The sequence below is a fragment of the Mytilus californianus genome, unplaced genomic scaffold (assembly GCF_021869535.1).
Source record: "Mytilus californianus isolate M0D057914Y unplaced genomic scaffold, xbMytCali1.0.p SCAF_1, whole genome shotgun sequence".
Taxonomy (NCBI): Eukaryota; Metazoa; Mollusca; class Bivalvia; order Mytilida; family Mytilidae; genus Mytilus; species Mytilus californianus.
Genome location: NW_026262581.1, coordinates 15,275,125 through 15,288,846, shown reverse-complemented (window position 1 = coordinate 15,288,846; position 13,722 = coordinate 15,275,125). Strand labels below are relative to the sequence as shown.

Here is a 13,722-nt window from a genome sequence, read left to right as displayed (position 1 = left end):
TTGTGCAAAAGAAGATACTTCGTATAAATTGCTTATTTCTTGACCAATTTCAATGGGGTTTTATTCTTGAAATCTTGGGGTTCTTTAATATGCTGAATCTAACCGTGTATTTAGTTTTTGGATTTTGGGCCCCGTTTTTAAATTGGTCCACATTGAGGTCCAAAGGGTTCAAAATTAAACTTTGTTTGATTTCATCAAAAATTGAATCATTGGGGTTTTTTGATATGCCGAATCTAACCGTGTATTTAGATTCTTAATTTTTGATTCCGTTTTCAAATTGGTCTACATTAAGGTCCAAAGGGTCCAAAATTAAACTTAGTTTGATTTTAACAAAAATTGAATTCTTAGGGTTCTTTAATATGCTGAATCTAAACATGTATTTAGATTTTTGATTATGGGCCCAGTTTTCAAGTTAGTCCAAATTGGGGTCCAAAATTAAACTTTGTTTGATTTCAACAAAAATTGAATATATGGGGTTCTTTGATATGCTGAATCTAACCATGTTTTTAGATTTTTGATTTTTGGGCCCCGTTATCAACTTTGTCCATATTGAGGTCAAAAGGGTCAAAAATTAAACTTTGTTTGATTTCATCAAAAATTGAATTCTTGGGGTTCTTTGATATGCTGAATCTAACCATGTATTTAGATTTTGGATATTGGACCATAATAGATGAATGTCCAATTTAAAATTTTTAAGTTCTTAGACCACATTCATTCTGTGTCAGAAACCTATGCTGTGTCAAATATTTAATCACAATCAAAATGCAAAGCTGTATCAAGCTTGAATGTTGTGTCCATACTTGCCCCAACTGTTCAGGGTTCGACCTCTGCGGTCGTATCAAGCTGCGCCCTGCGGAGCATTTTATTTGCTATTAAGATTATTTTTTGTAACAAAAAAATTGTTCCGTCGTGACATTTGTTCCGCCGGAACTTATTTCATAGGAAATATGTTCCACCGGAATTTATATCACAGAAAATTTATACCCGGAATATATATTATAAGGAAATATATGTTCCAGCACTGTAAAATTTGTTCCTGAACTAATTTTTTTACTAATTTAAAATGTTAAATAAGTTGAAGTTCCGGGTTTTATAGATTAACATGATGCATTAACTTTATATCAAGCAAAACATTCTATAGTTGTACCCTGGGACTATTATACTTATTAGTATAATAGTCCCAGTTGTACCTGACAAATTTAATACTCAACACTGAAGTCTTTAAACAACACGACAACATTCAAAATAAGGTAAATCGATCTTTTAGAAATTCAAATTAAGTCAGCATATATATATTGTACGTAGATAATATGATTAAAAAACAAATGCACAACTATGATTAACAACTGCGATAAATATTTAAAACACACTATTTCATTTTTTGTCTCGCCTTGACGGAGTCAAAAAGAGAGAAATATAGGTATTATGTTTCCAGCATCGGAGGCGGCGTCGTCAACAATGTATTAGTTTGTGATTAGGTCTAGTTTATGGTGAACCACAAGTGGTTGGTCAATCATATTTTGCCGTATGCAGTTGTATTAGCATTGGCACATCTCATTTCCATGTAGATTATTTGGCCCTAACCCCTCAGTCATTGTCTATTGACTTTGAAACTTTTGCTTATTTTACATGTACTAGTTTGTGATTAGGTCAGTTTATAGGGAACCACTAGTGGTAGGTCAATGATATTTGGTATGCAGTTGTACGTATACGTATTGGCATGTCTCATTTCCATGGAGATTATTTGGCTCCCTTAGTCATGGTCTATTGACTTTGAGAATTTTGCTAAGTTAACATGTATTAGTTTGTGATCAGGTCAGTTCAAGGGGAACCATTTTGGGGTAGGCGAATGTTAATTGGTATTCAGTTGTATAAGCATTAGCACATCTCATTACCATGGAGAATATTTGGCCCCGCCCCCTCAGTCATGGTCTATCGACTTAGAAACTTTTGCTTAGTTTACATGTATTAGTTTGTGATTAGATCAGTTTAAGATGAACTGCTAATGTTAAGTCAATGATATTTGGTATGCAAATTTATTGGCATTTGCAAATATCGTTTCCATGGATATTATATAGCCCCACCCCCTCTTCATGGTTCATTGATTTTGAAACCTTTACATAGTTTATAAGTTAATGTTTGTGTGTAGGTTTGTTTAAAGGGAACAAATTATAATAAGTCAATGGTATTTGGTATGCAGTTGTATTAGCTTTGGCACATCTCATTTGCATGGAGATTGTTTAGCCATGTACCTCAGTCATGGTTCATTGACTTTGAATATTTGCATAACTTATGAAACATGTTAAAGTATTGCTATTTTAATTTCAACATTTGCATAATCAAAATTACAAAAGGGCGAGACATATCTCTGTGATAACAGTTTATCTACAAATTCTGATATGAAGTAACATATGTTGAATTGCAATATTCATAAATAAATGATTGATCTATAAATAAATACGGATTTTTCTTATTCTTCGCTTATCTGCCTCATTAAATTATTGTCATTTGGATATTTTTTTATGGATAATTAATGTAATTAAACATTTTTCTATACTTGGATGTTTACACCTTTTATTTATTACATTATCAATATAATACATGTTTTTGTAATGTACTTGAATTATAACTTTAAGCTCACTGATAACAATGCTCAGTATAAAAGATAACTTGTATAACCAGTGGAACATATTTCACAGACAAGGAACTTATTTCACCAGGTAAGGAATTAATTTCACAAACCCAGAACTTATTTCACCAGGTAAATCATGGAACTTATTTTATAGAGATGGAACAAATCATATACATGATATAGAAATTATCTGTTAAAAAAGTTCTCCCAAAATATATTTCCTGTGATATTTGTTCCACTGGAACTTTTTTCACAGGAACAAATTTTGGCTCACATATTCATAACTATTCTATATATTATAGTTAGACTTGGGAGGATTAAAACTTTAAAATGTTGTTATGACATATGTCCATTGAAGAAGACAATAGATTGAACTTTAGAAGTAAATTGTCACGTTTTGTTTGTTGCTTAATTGGGTTGCTGTCTAAATTAATTATGTATACTTCACATCTCCTTTAAAATCATTCATAGAAATTAAACATTGATTAAAATATGTTAGCATACATGTATAATTGCTTTTATCGTCTGAGAGTAGTTTTTTGTTCTTCTTATATTCCCTTTTAGATATATTATTAGTCTTCTGTTCTTCAACGTCTACTATCTTGCTAGGAAGAACTAGCTAGGTAGATCTAGATAACATCCAATTCAGCCCAACGATCTTGGGGTTTGGGTATTATGATGTAATGAGTGGAAGCGATGAGTCGCTGGGATAGGTCACTATTTGAAGCTTCATGAAAATCAAATTAAATTCACCAAAATCACTTTCGTAAATGTTTAAGATATTTGTCAAGTCTATTTACTAGTATCTCCCCATGAAATAGCGTAACAATGATAGCTATGTGCAGGTATATATACTTATTGTGAAAAAATATATGATAGCTAGGGTAACTACATGTATGTTCTTTAATCATTCAATATATATATATAGATATATACAAGTCTAAATTGAAAACAACGTTCAAACCTATGATTGCGTTGGATAAAAACCGCAATTTTTATACGTGTGCATGCAAAACAAATTTCTTTGTAGAGGGGTCTAAATACAGCACAAACAACATTTTCCAAAAGATATATATATATATATAAAGTGTGGGGTATATGATGTCTCAGCTGCTCGCTGAAGTTTTTTATAAAACTTGTCAACAAAACCGAACAAATAGCAAATCTACAAAATAAAGACAGTGCAACAGCCATACAGGAGATGCTTATGGGTTAAACGTTCAACACCTCACCCAGCTACAAGAATATCACCATATGAAGCTTTAATGAACAGACTTATTAGGACAAAATTAGGGTATATACCAAGAACAATAACCAAGAACGAAAACCTATTTGAGGATATTAATGAAAGAGACAAACAATATAAGGAGAAAATTAAAAAATATGCTGAGAACAGAAACACACAGGTACATGCATTTCAAATAAGAGTTTACGTTTTAATAGAACAAACCAAAAGAGACAAATGGTCCACAGCGTATGAACCAGCATTTTATATTGTCTACAGAAACATTGGATCAGCTATACAAGCAAGGAGGGTAACAGACGAAAGAGAAATGTGTCGTGATGCCAGCAAGTTCAAATTAGCAAATGATCTGGTACAGAAGTCAATATATATAAAGACAGAGTCTGAGACACAAAAAGATGAAGAAAATGTGCCCCCCGCAAGACACTTGAAGCGCGGGAGGGGGGCAGAGGACAAAAGTAATGCCCCCCCCCCCCCCGGTCCCGCAAGACAGGCGCGGGAGGGGGCGGATTGGAGAGAAAGACTTCTATGGAAAACCAGACAAAAACATCACAATGAACAGAGAAATAATAGAAATCAGGAAAACCAACTAGAAGTACCAGCGGATAGACCAAAAAGAGACAGACGTGCACCACAACACTTTAGAGATTATGTTATGAGATTGCGGGCACATAAGAAAGAAAACGAACTATATTTTATTACAACATAAGAAAAAAAAGTGTGAACTCTATTTTATTACAAAAATATAAGTGAACATTACAGAGAACAATACAAAGACTGTGATAATTTAATTCATGTATACAAACTTTATTTACATATTTTAATTTACATTTATATTCTTCAGTTTATTCAAAGTTAAGGAGGAATGTAATAGCTTAGATTATTCCGGGAAAACACCATACAAACCTTCGGGACATTCATTATTACGTTACGTCGCTACGGCGATATGACTTGTATATGTGTTAGCCATTATTATATATGTAAATAAACAATTACAGTTTAATATACTGGTCATATTACAGATTCAGAGGTTAATATCATCATTCAAGGATTTGTATATATACTATACAAAGCCTTGATATCATGGTGTCTGTCTGCATGTACAACCTGTGATTCTGTTATTTAGATACTATTGTACTGGTATAGAAGTTAAAGTAAAAAAGACAGGTAATATTTTTTAACAAAACTGACAGGCTAATGACTGATATGTTTCATATAATACTTTAATTTAAAATGTACATATAATTGTTCGGCTGCTCGATCTCGGCGTTAATTGACAAATACAGAATTGTTGTTGTTATTAGAATAGATACATAAGAATGTGCCAAACAAATTGCTGTTGTTATTGCCGATTGGTGCTTCAATGATGAAACGGGTATAAAATGTATTGAAATATCGTATGGCAATACAAGTTTATCGGGTAACATTTGTGTACTTTTACAAAAAAAAATCTTCACTGAGAATTCAATCGCGGCACTTGAGCCCTAAAGAAATTTTCCAGTTCTCTTAAATAAAGCGTGTATTGTGAATATTAATATTTCGCGTAATCAAGTATAACAGTTACCTTTTCTATGATTATTTATTAGGAATGCGATTATTATATGAGATATTCTGATTGAAAGATGTACGTTTAACAAATTTCTCGAAAGTACGCAACATTTTACATGAAAATGACGAACTAGATAATTAGTAAACACGTTAAATAAGTTGGCATTATATAGTACTAACAAGCTTATGATCCTGTATCATTTTTTGACATCCGTTTTAAGTATACAAATAATGCATTTTATTCAGTTTGCTTCGTCCTTTTGGCGCCGTCTTTTGACGTTGTCAGTGCCCTTCAGTATTGTGACGTTACCATTGACCTTTGACGTTCTACACAATCAACAAGATTTGTGCCGTGTAGAAGCCATAAATGTCCCTTTGGCAGCAAGAGGGTTAAGAATGTATCAAACACTCTAACAATTTCGGTCTTATAATCGAAAACACTGGAAACTTTTGATGAAGCCAAAAAACCCAATTGTTTCAAAAAGGAATGAGAGCAAGTTTCAAATTTGATTGATAATCATGAAACCTGCAGAACCATCTATTACAACCTTTTTTCAAACTTTTTATCATTGCAAAAATTAAAACCATAGTTCTAGCTGTCATGATTGTGTGGTTGTGAGAATTTGGGAATTAAAACAATTTCATCCAAAGAAAAAAAAATGTTTCCTCTATTTGACATTTTCAAAGCTTGGGAAATGGAAAAGCTGAAATTAAAATCTCTGGTTTATAAAAGCAAACAGAACTTTGATTGACAATTAATGAACAGTGTGACGATTTTTATTAAGTTCTAAATATGTTTCTTTGATCCTGCCACGTGAATTACATGTAGTTTATGTTCTCAACTAGTTTAAACACAGACTGAGGTGTCAACGATACACAAATGATATTAATTCATTGTCAACTTTAGTCTGACATTCCATTAGACATGCATATGATAAGATATCATGTGTTAGTATAAAACCCAAACAAACGGATTGCTACGAAATCATGAGTAAAACAAATAAACAATAAACAATACAAATATGTAACATTTACAACAATAATGAGACATATTGAAAAAAAAAGTAAAGATAAAAAGGGGAGGAAAAAATAAGAAAAAGCGCTTTTTTAATAGAAATTAACAGAAATATTGGTGCCAAATTATGTCTATAACTAAAATACTTTGCTTCCAACGAAATGTACATTTACTTTTAAAAACAAATTTTATGCATGGTTTTTGTATTCTAGTGAACAAATGTAAAACAAATCCCTTGATTTTGAGACTTTTTATACGAAATTTACATCAGTTTATATGTACCAACTATTTTAACTGTTTAATCCAAAAATGTAAAAAGTTCAATATTCATAAAGTTGGAAAAATGACCCCCATATACAATGATATATTGATATTTTAAACAAAAAATCTGACATATATATATAAATATTCCTCTGATAGGCCGAGTGTATACCGATCTGTAATAGTCCGAGTTTGTTATGGGCCGAGTTTGTAACCGAGCATTCAAACATTTTGATGACACTTACAGTACATCTTTCCATTTCCTGTGGAGTCAAATACGGATCAGATTGTCATGAACATTGTTCGTCTGTTAAAAAATAACTCGAAGAAACAAATCTACGTGAGGAAAAGATAGAATTTGATTTCAATTTAGGGTTTACTCTTTATGCAGGGAATGTTACATTAGCACTCAAAGGAGAATCATTTATGTGTAAGAAAATGTATTAAACTACCACATGCCTGACATGGTTCAGCACGATGACGTCTGATGGTATTTTTCTCAGGGTTGGAAATTAAATGCCGCCTCGGTATTTTATTTACCAGTGGTATTAACTGGTATTTACTACCCTGTTCAATTCTCATTTAGTGGTCTGTATTAAATGGACGAACTTTTAAATATAAATTAATGACATATCCTCAGCTTTGACTGGATTTTACTATTAGTGATAATTTATGTAACATTTTTAAAGTTAGGATAAATTATCTTTTACTTTTAGTGAAGCATTATTCATCATATGTATATGTGATACTTTTAACATTAGGATAAATTCACTTTTATTTTTGTGGTGGAATACCTTTTACATGAGGTACTCCTATTAGGAGGAAGTTTCGCTTAACAGTTATACAATGTACAGGACAAAACTGTCAAATACTGGATGATTAAAATTTTCCTATATTAATTCTGGTAGATAGGGGAAATTATTTAAACTTTATTCCTTTATGCACAATTCAGTTTATGAAAGAAAATAATGATATTGGTATAAATATTTAAAACATGGCAGTTCTGCCAACTTTTAATAATATAAATGCGTGAGATTTGGCCAAAATCGTAAAGATCAAAGGGAAAAAACAATAGATCAAAGGAAAATGTCGCCAAATAAGCATGAAAATGCGTGAGTCACACGCTAAATGCGTGAGACTTGGCAGCCCTGACATGGATAATTACTAATTCAGTTCTAGGACTAAGCATGACTTAAGGGGTAGTGATATTGCATACGTACATGTGTAACAGCCACTATGTTCCGTCAGTTACTTTGTTCCGGCGGAACTTTTCAACTAGTTATTTCGTTCCGATGGAACTTTCCAACTAGTTGTTTTATTCCGAGTGCAGTCGAAAAGTTCTGGAAAAAAGTAGCTAGTTGAAAAGTCCCGGAACAATGTAGCTAGTTGAATAGTTAACCCTAACCCTAACCCTAACAAAGAGGACATTTGTGACTAGTTGATAAGTTCCGTTTGACTTTTGTGGCTAGTATCTTTGTTCCCCTTTGAAAAGGTTCAAAGATAATATGTTGCGCTTTTACTTTGCATCAATTCTCCAAATGGAACTTTGTGACTGGTTGATCATGTTGATAAGTTCCGTTGGAACTTTTGGGCTAGTTTGTTAGTTACAATTTTGACTTATTTGCCAAAGAGGAACTATGTGGCTAGTTGATAAGTTCCGTTGGAACTTTTGGGCTAGTTTGTTAGTTACAATTTTGACTTATTTGCCAAAGAGGAACTATGTGGCTAGTTGATAAGTTCCTTTTGACTTTTGTTATCAGTATCTTGGTTTCCCTTTGAAAGATTCAAATATAATATGTTGCGCTTTTACTTTGCATCAATTCTCCAAATGGAACTTTCTGCCTGGTTGATAAGTTCCGTTGGAACTTTTGTGCTAGTTTGTTATTTCCAGTTTTGACTAATTTGGCAAAAAGGAACTTTCTAACTAGTTGATATGTTCTGTTGGAACTTTTCAACTAGTCACTTTGTTCTGGTGGAACTTTTAAACCAGAGGAAGAACAAAGTAACTAGTTAATAAGTTCCTCCGGAACTTTTTGGCTAGTTAGTTCTTTCCGCCCGGAACTTTCCAACGTCAGAACAAAAGAGCATTTACATATGTACTATTATAGATATATTTATTATATGAAATTGCTATATCATTAATTTCAACATATATAAATCAATATATATATTTTCTGGAAAATATTTAAATTTTTACTACCAAATATATAAATTAACTGTCATTATCATGATTATTATTATCAGATCACTTAAGATTACCAGGGCATCAGTTTTGGCTAACAGGCATGACAGGAGTGCTTTTGGTTGTCATTTGGTCTCAGGTGGAGAGATCATGCCATATCTTCTTATTTTATATCAAAGCTTAACTGCTATAACAACAGCCCATTCAAATGTCTACATAACTTCTTTTAATTTACAGGTACATGTATGAATTGTCATTTTAGTGCTACTGTAATATACACCAGCACCCACTTTATTCACATATCCTCAAAAACATGCCGTTAATCTACCAATTTATATGTATATATATATATATATATTAAGAACAGTAAAAATGTGCAGTACATACATGTATACTGTGCTGTCATAAATATGTTTATACATCTGTGCATTATATTTGGTTAAAAAAATAGAATATTATTTGGGTATGTAAAGATCATGCTCCATGTCTAAAATACTAGTTGCTCTTACATGCAAGGTGTGCTGATATATTCATTAGCTAGAAAATAAAGCTGTCATCAGCTTTAGTTATATGGATAAAGCTGGATAAAAGTGTTCATACTAAGGCAGTTTTTGTAAAATATGCCCAATATTAAAAGGACACAAAAAAGCACTATATAGTAAAATATTCAAGTAGGTAATAGGTATAAAGCCACTTGAGGTAGATCGTCTGTATATATATATATATCATGTATTTACTTAGTTAAAAGGTAGATTTTACCATGCTTTTTTCAAAAATATAATATTGAAATATAGGTCACCATGGTACTTTTCAAGCTACATGTACAATGTACAAGTAAAAAAAGAAAATTTTATTAACATTCCTTTATCATCATGATCATGTTTATAATTATAGTTTGTGTCTAATATAGACTTGAATAATTCATATTTTATTTTTTAAGACCATTTTTGTATTTTTCTTAAACTATTACATTTAAAACAACTTTTTTTAACAAAAATTATTGTTAAGAAATCAAGCTGTCATAATGTCTTGTTAGAATGTAAGACAGCTAGTCACTGCAGGACACTTAAAGTAACTTACAGACAAAAAATCATGATTCAGGTTGATAGTTTTGTCCTTGATGACTTATAATTTAATTACTGGCTTCATGGTACCAAGAAATATATGCTTTGTATGATTAATTATAATGATATACATGTATGATAAATCTTCATTTAATCATGCTATTGAACATGTTGAAAAATTTCATGAACTGTACATTATTATCTAAAAAAAAAAGACAATGAAAACTATAATAGAACAGTAATAGAAGAGAAAATGATGAGGACAAGCATTCCTTTATGAAAGTTACTTTATTTGAGTGATCTCCCATCATATGTATAAAATTTAAAAAAATTAAATCAAACAAAAAATATTCTGTTTTTGAATACAGTCGTAAAGTTTGAAAACACATAATTTTCTGTATTAATATCAAAAGTCTTGCAAATGAATTACATTCTTAGTGACTCTGGAAATTAGCACATTTCATTAAAAATCTAGACCGATTGTGTTCTGCTATTTTACAATCCAAGATGGAGGAAGACACACAAGCTACCTTAATATAGCTTTTAAATTCTTAAATGAGGAACCAATATAAAGAAGAAAGATCAATCTTTCGAATGGTTATTTATAGAATAACTAATCGAAGAATTCAAATAGAGAAAAATATTCAACAAGTAACCGATCAAAACATTAAATTGATTAATTCACGAATTGGCGTAGAGCATGAGTTAATTATCAGTGTTGTTCGGTCACAAGTTGAATATTTTTCGATATTTGAATTATTTGATTAGTAATTTTTTTTATTACATTGGCAATGGTATTTTTAGTGGAATTAAAAGTGGAAAATGTAAGGAACTATATCTTTTTCTACGCATTCACAGTTGCTTTGATGCCACGTCTCGACAACGTCTTGACAACACCTACTGTTGTATGACATCAGAGGAGTGAAATAACCTGAGTTTATTTCACAAGTGAAATTATTGGTTTTTACTTCACTGGGAAATCACGGTAATTCATTGCAAGCAATGTAATAAAGTTTCATTATTACATTGGTTGCAATGAATTACCGTGATTTCCCAGTGAAATATAAAAACCAATAATTTCACTTGTGAAATAAACTCGGTTATTTCACTCCTCTGACGTCATACAATAATTATGATAATAGGTGTTGTCGATGACAGAGCATCAAAACAAATTGTCAATGCGTAGAAAAAGATTTAAAACAAGTTGTCAATGTGTAGAAAAAGATATAGTTCCTTACATTTTCTACTTTAATTCCATTAAAAAGCCCATTGTCAATGTAATAAAAAGAATAACAAATCAAAGAATTTAAATATCGAAAAATATTCAACTTGTGACCGAACAACACTGATAATTAACTCATGAGCTACACGCATTCATGAATTAATGTGTTGTTCGGTCACTCGTAGAATATATTTCTATATCTGAGTTATTTGATTAGCTATTCTATAATTATTACGTAATCATTACATTGTACATAATTGGTAATTAGTTGCTTAATTGTGATGTACACATTTGAATGAAATTAGCTTCTTTGTTATTCATAGCTGTTATTAGCATCACAAAAGTTTTGATAGATTCTACAATCTTGTGCAACACAGTTTGACCTCCAAAACCATGTTTCAGATTTTTATGCCTCCGCTGTAGCGGAGGGGGCATTAAGTTTTACCCTTGTCCGTCTGTATGTCTCAAAGTTGGTTTCGGTTCTCTAACTTTAGTTTGCCTCATAGTCAACCAAATGTTATGAAACTTATACAGAATGCTTATTACCACAAAACACAGATAAAGTTTGAATTTTGGTGGCGTCACTATAACCGTTCTAGTGTTATGCCCCTTTACAAATGGAAAAATTGCTGAATTTTTCGTTACCGTTCTCTAACTCTAGTTTGCCTCAACCTAATGTAATGAAACTTATACACAAAGCTTATTACCACAAAACACAGATCAAGTTCGAATTTTGGTGGCGTCACTATAACTGTTCTTGAGTTATGCCCCTTTATAAACATAAAAATTGCTGAATTTTTCGTTTCCGTTCTCTAACTTTAGTTAGTCTCAACCAAATGTTTTGAAGCTTATACACAATGCTTATTACCACAAAATACAGATCAAGTTTGAATTTTTGTGTTGTCACTTTAACCGTTTTTTGCCTGTTTACAAATTGAAAACTTGCTGAATTTTTCGTTTCTGTTCTCTAACTTAAGTTAGCCTCAACCAAATGATATGAGACTTATACACAATACTTATTACCACAAAACTCAGATCCAGTACAAATTTGGGTAGCGACACTTCTACTGTTCTTCAGTTATGTCCCTTTATAACTTTATATGATATGCAAGCGGGGGCATCATCTGTGTCCCATGGACACATTCCCCATTTATTTCTTCTGTATTTCATTCTCTCATATTAAAACCTTCAATTAAGACCCCCGCTTACACTTACACAAAATTAAACAGATCTTTATTTTAATCCATCTTAAAAAGACCAGTTCGCATTTACATTTATCTTATTTAAATCTAGTGTGTTTTCACTGCAATATAAAATGAACCAGTCCAACCTAATTTCCCTACATTTCGTAAACAAACAATCATAAAAACTAACGTGTGCATTTCGTGCGGAAAATCACATACTGCAAAAGCATGGAGAAAATAGTTGGGTCATTGGAATTGTATATATGCATTTTTTACTTATCTTTTTTGATTCACTTTAAGTCTTATGAGGAAAATGTCAATGCATTTGAAGATGAGGAATTTAGGATTTATCGATTTAGAAGAATGATGCAAAACCGGTGGAATACAGGTCTTTGTTTACTTGTCTTATCCTCATGTTCTGTCAATTGGGAAATATGGTTGAAACCTCGAGAGACAAACATTTATGAGGATATCCCAAACTGGACATGCCCAGATATGGTTTTTGTAAAAAATTTAAGTGGATGTATTCGTGTTCAGTCTCAACCTTTAGATATGTGATGTATTGTCATCAAATACAACATAAATTTAAAAATTAAGACTGAACACAAGTGTGGCAACTTCCATTTAAGACAAAAACCGTCTAAAAACTAGCTCAAATGCTAAAATTGGGAAGATTTCAGTAATTTTGCATAATTAATGATGCTAGTACTTGATGCATGTGCATTGTATTGTCAAAACAGCTCATATTTATGTAACAACGTTATTCTTTTTTCCAATAAAAAGCTAAAAGCTGACATTTTTAACAAATTTGTAAAAATGCTATATTTTGGGCCAAAAAGGGGTCTTACCGTACCTACTCCTTTAATTGGCATAAAATGTTCTATTAATTCTATAGACATCTGCTTAAATTAGACATATAGGGTCATCTATTTTGGAGCTAATTTCATTAAACCGACATTTTCATGACAAAAATTTATTTGCCACAATTGAATAAATAAGGATTTTCCTACTTTAACTTCATTAACTTCAATATATATTCACACATGTACAATGTATCATGAGGATACTTCAGGATTGGCCTTTTATCATAAATCAATAATATGTCCAGTAAGGGAGCATTTCATCTCAGCAATTCTAAATAAATAAAGAAAATGCACACCCTGTGCATTGAAAATCAGATCTGGCAACTTTTATCTATAAATTTATTTTTATTTAAATTCATTATATTCTATTTTCCTATAAACCCCTAATCCACCTCTTTTTCCATAACTGTTAATACTTTTATAGCTGGTCAGTATTCATAAAGCAGTCAAATATAGTTCTCTCGATCAAGCATGTGTTCTTATCTTGTATCAGTCAGACATGTGTATT

At 31.5% G+C, this 13,722-nt stretch overlaps 2 protein-coding genes across 2 annotated transcripts in view; one reads left to right on the top strand and one right to left on the bottom strand.

The window, feature by feature from the left end:
- Positions 1 to 13,722, bottom strand: part of LOC127710512 (non-structural maintenance of chromosomes element 3 homolog) — a 33,001-nt gene that overhangs the window by 16,394 nt on the left and 2,885 nt on the right. The window lies entirely within an intron of this gene.
- Positions 6,976 to 13,722, top strand: part of LOC127709931 (protein RFT1 homolog) — a 51,710-nt gene continuing 44,963 nt past the window's right edge. The window contains exon 1 of the mRNA XM_052215667.1: positions 6,976 to 7,129. The gene's annotated coding sequence lies outside the window, so the exon portion shown is untranslated. The remainder of the gene's footprint in view (positions 7,130 to 13,722) is intronic.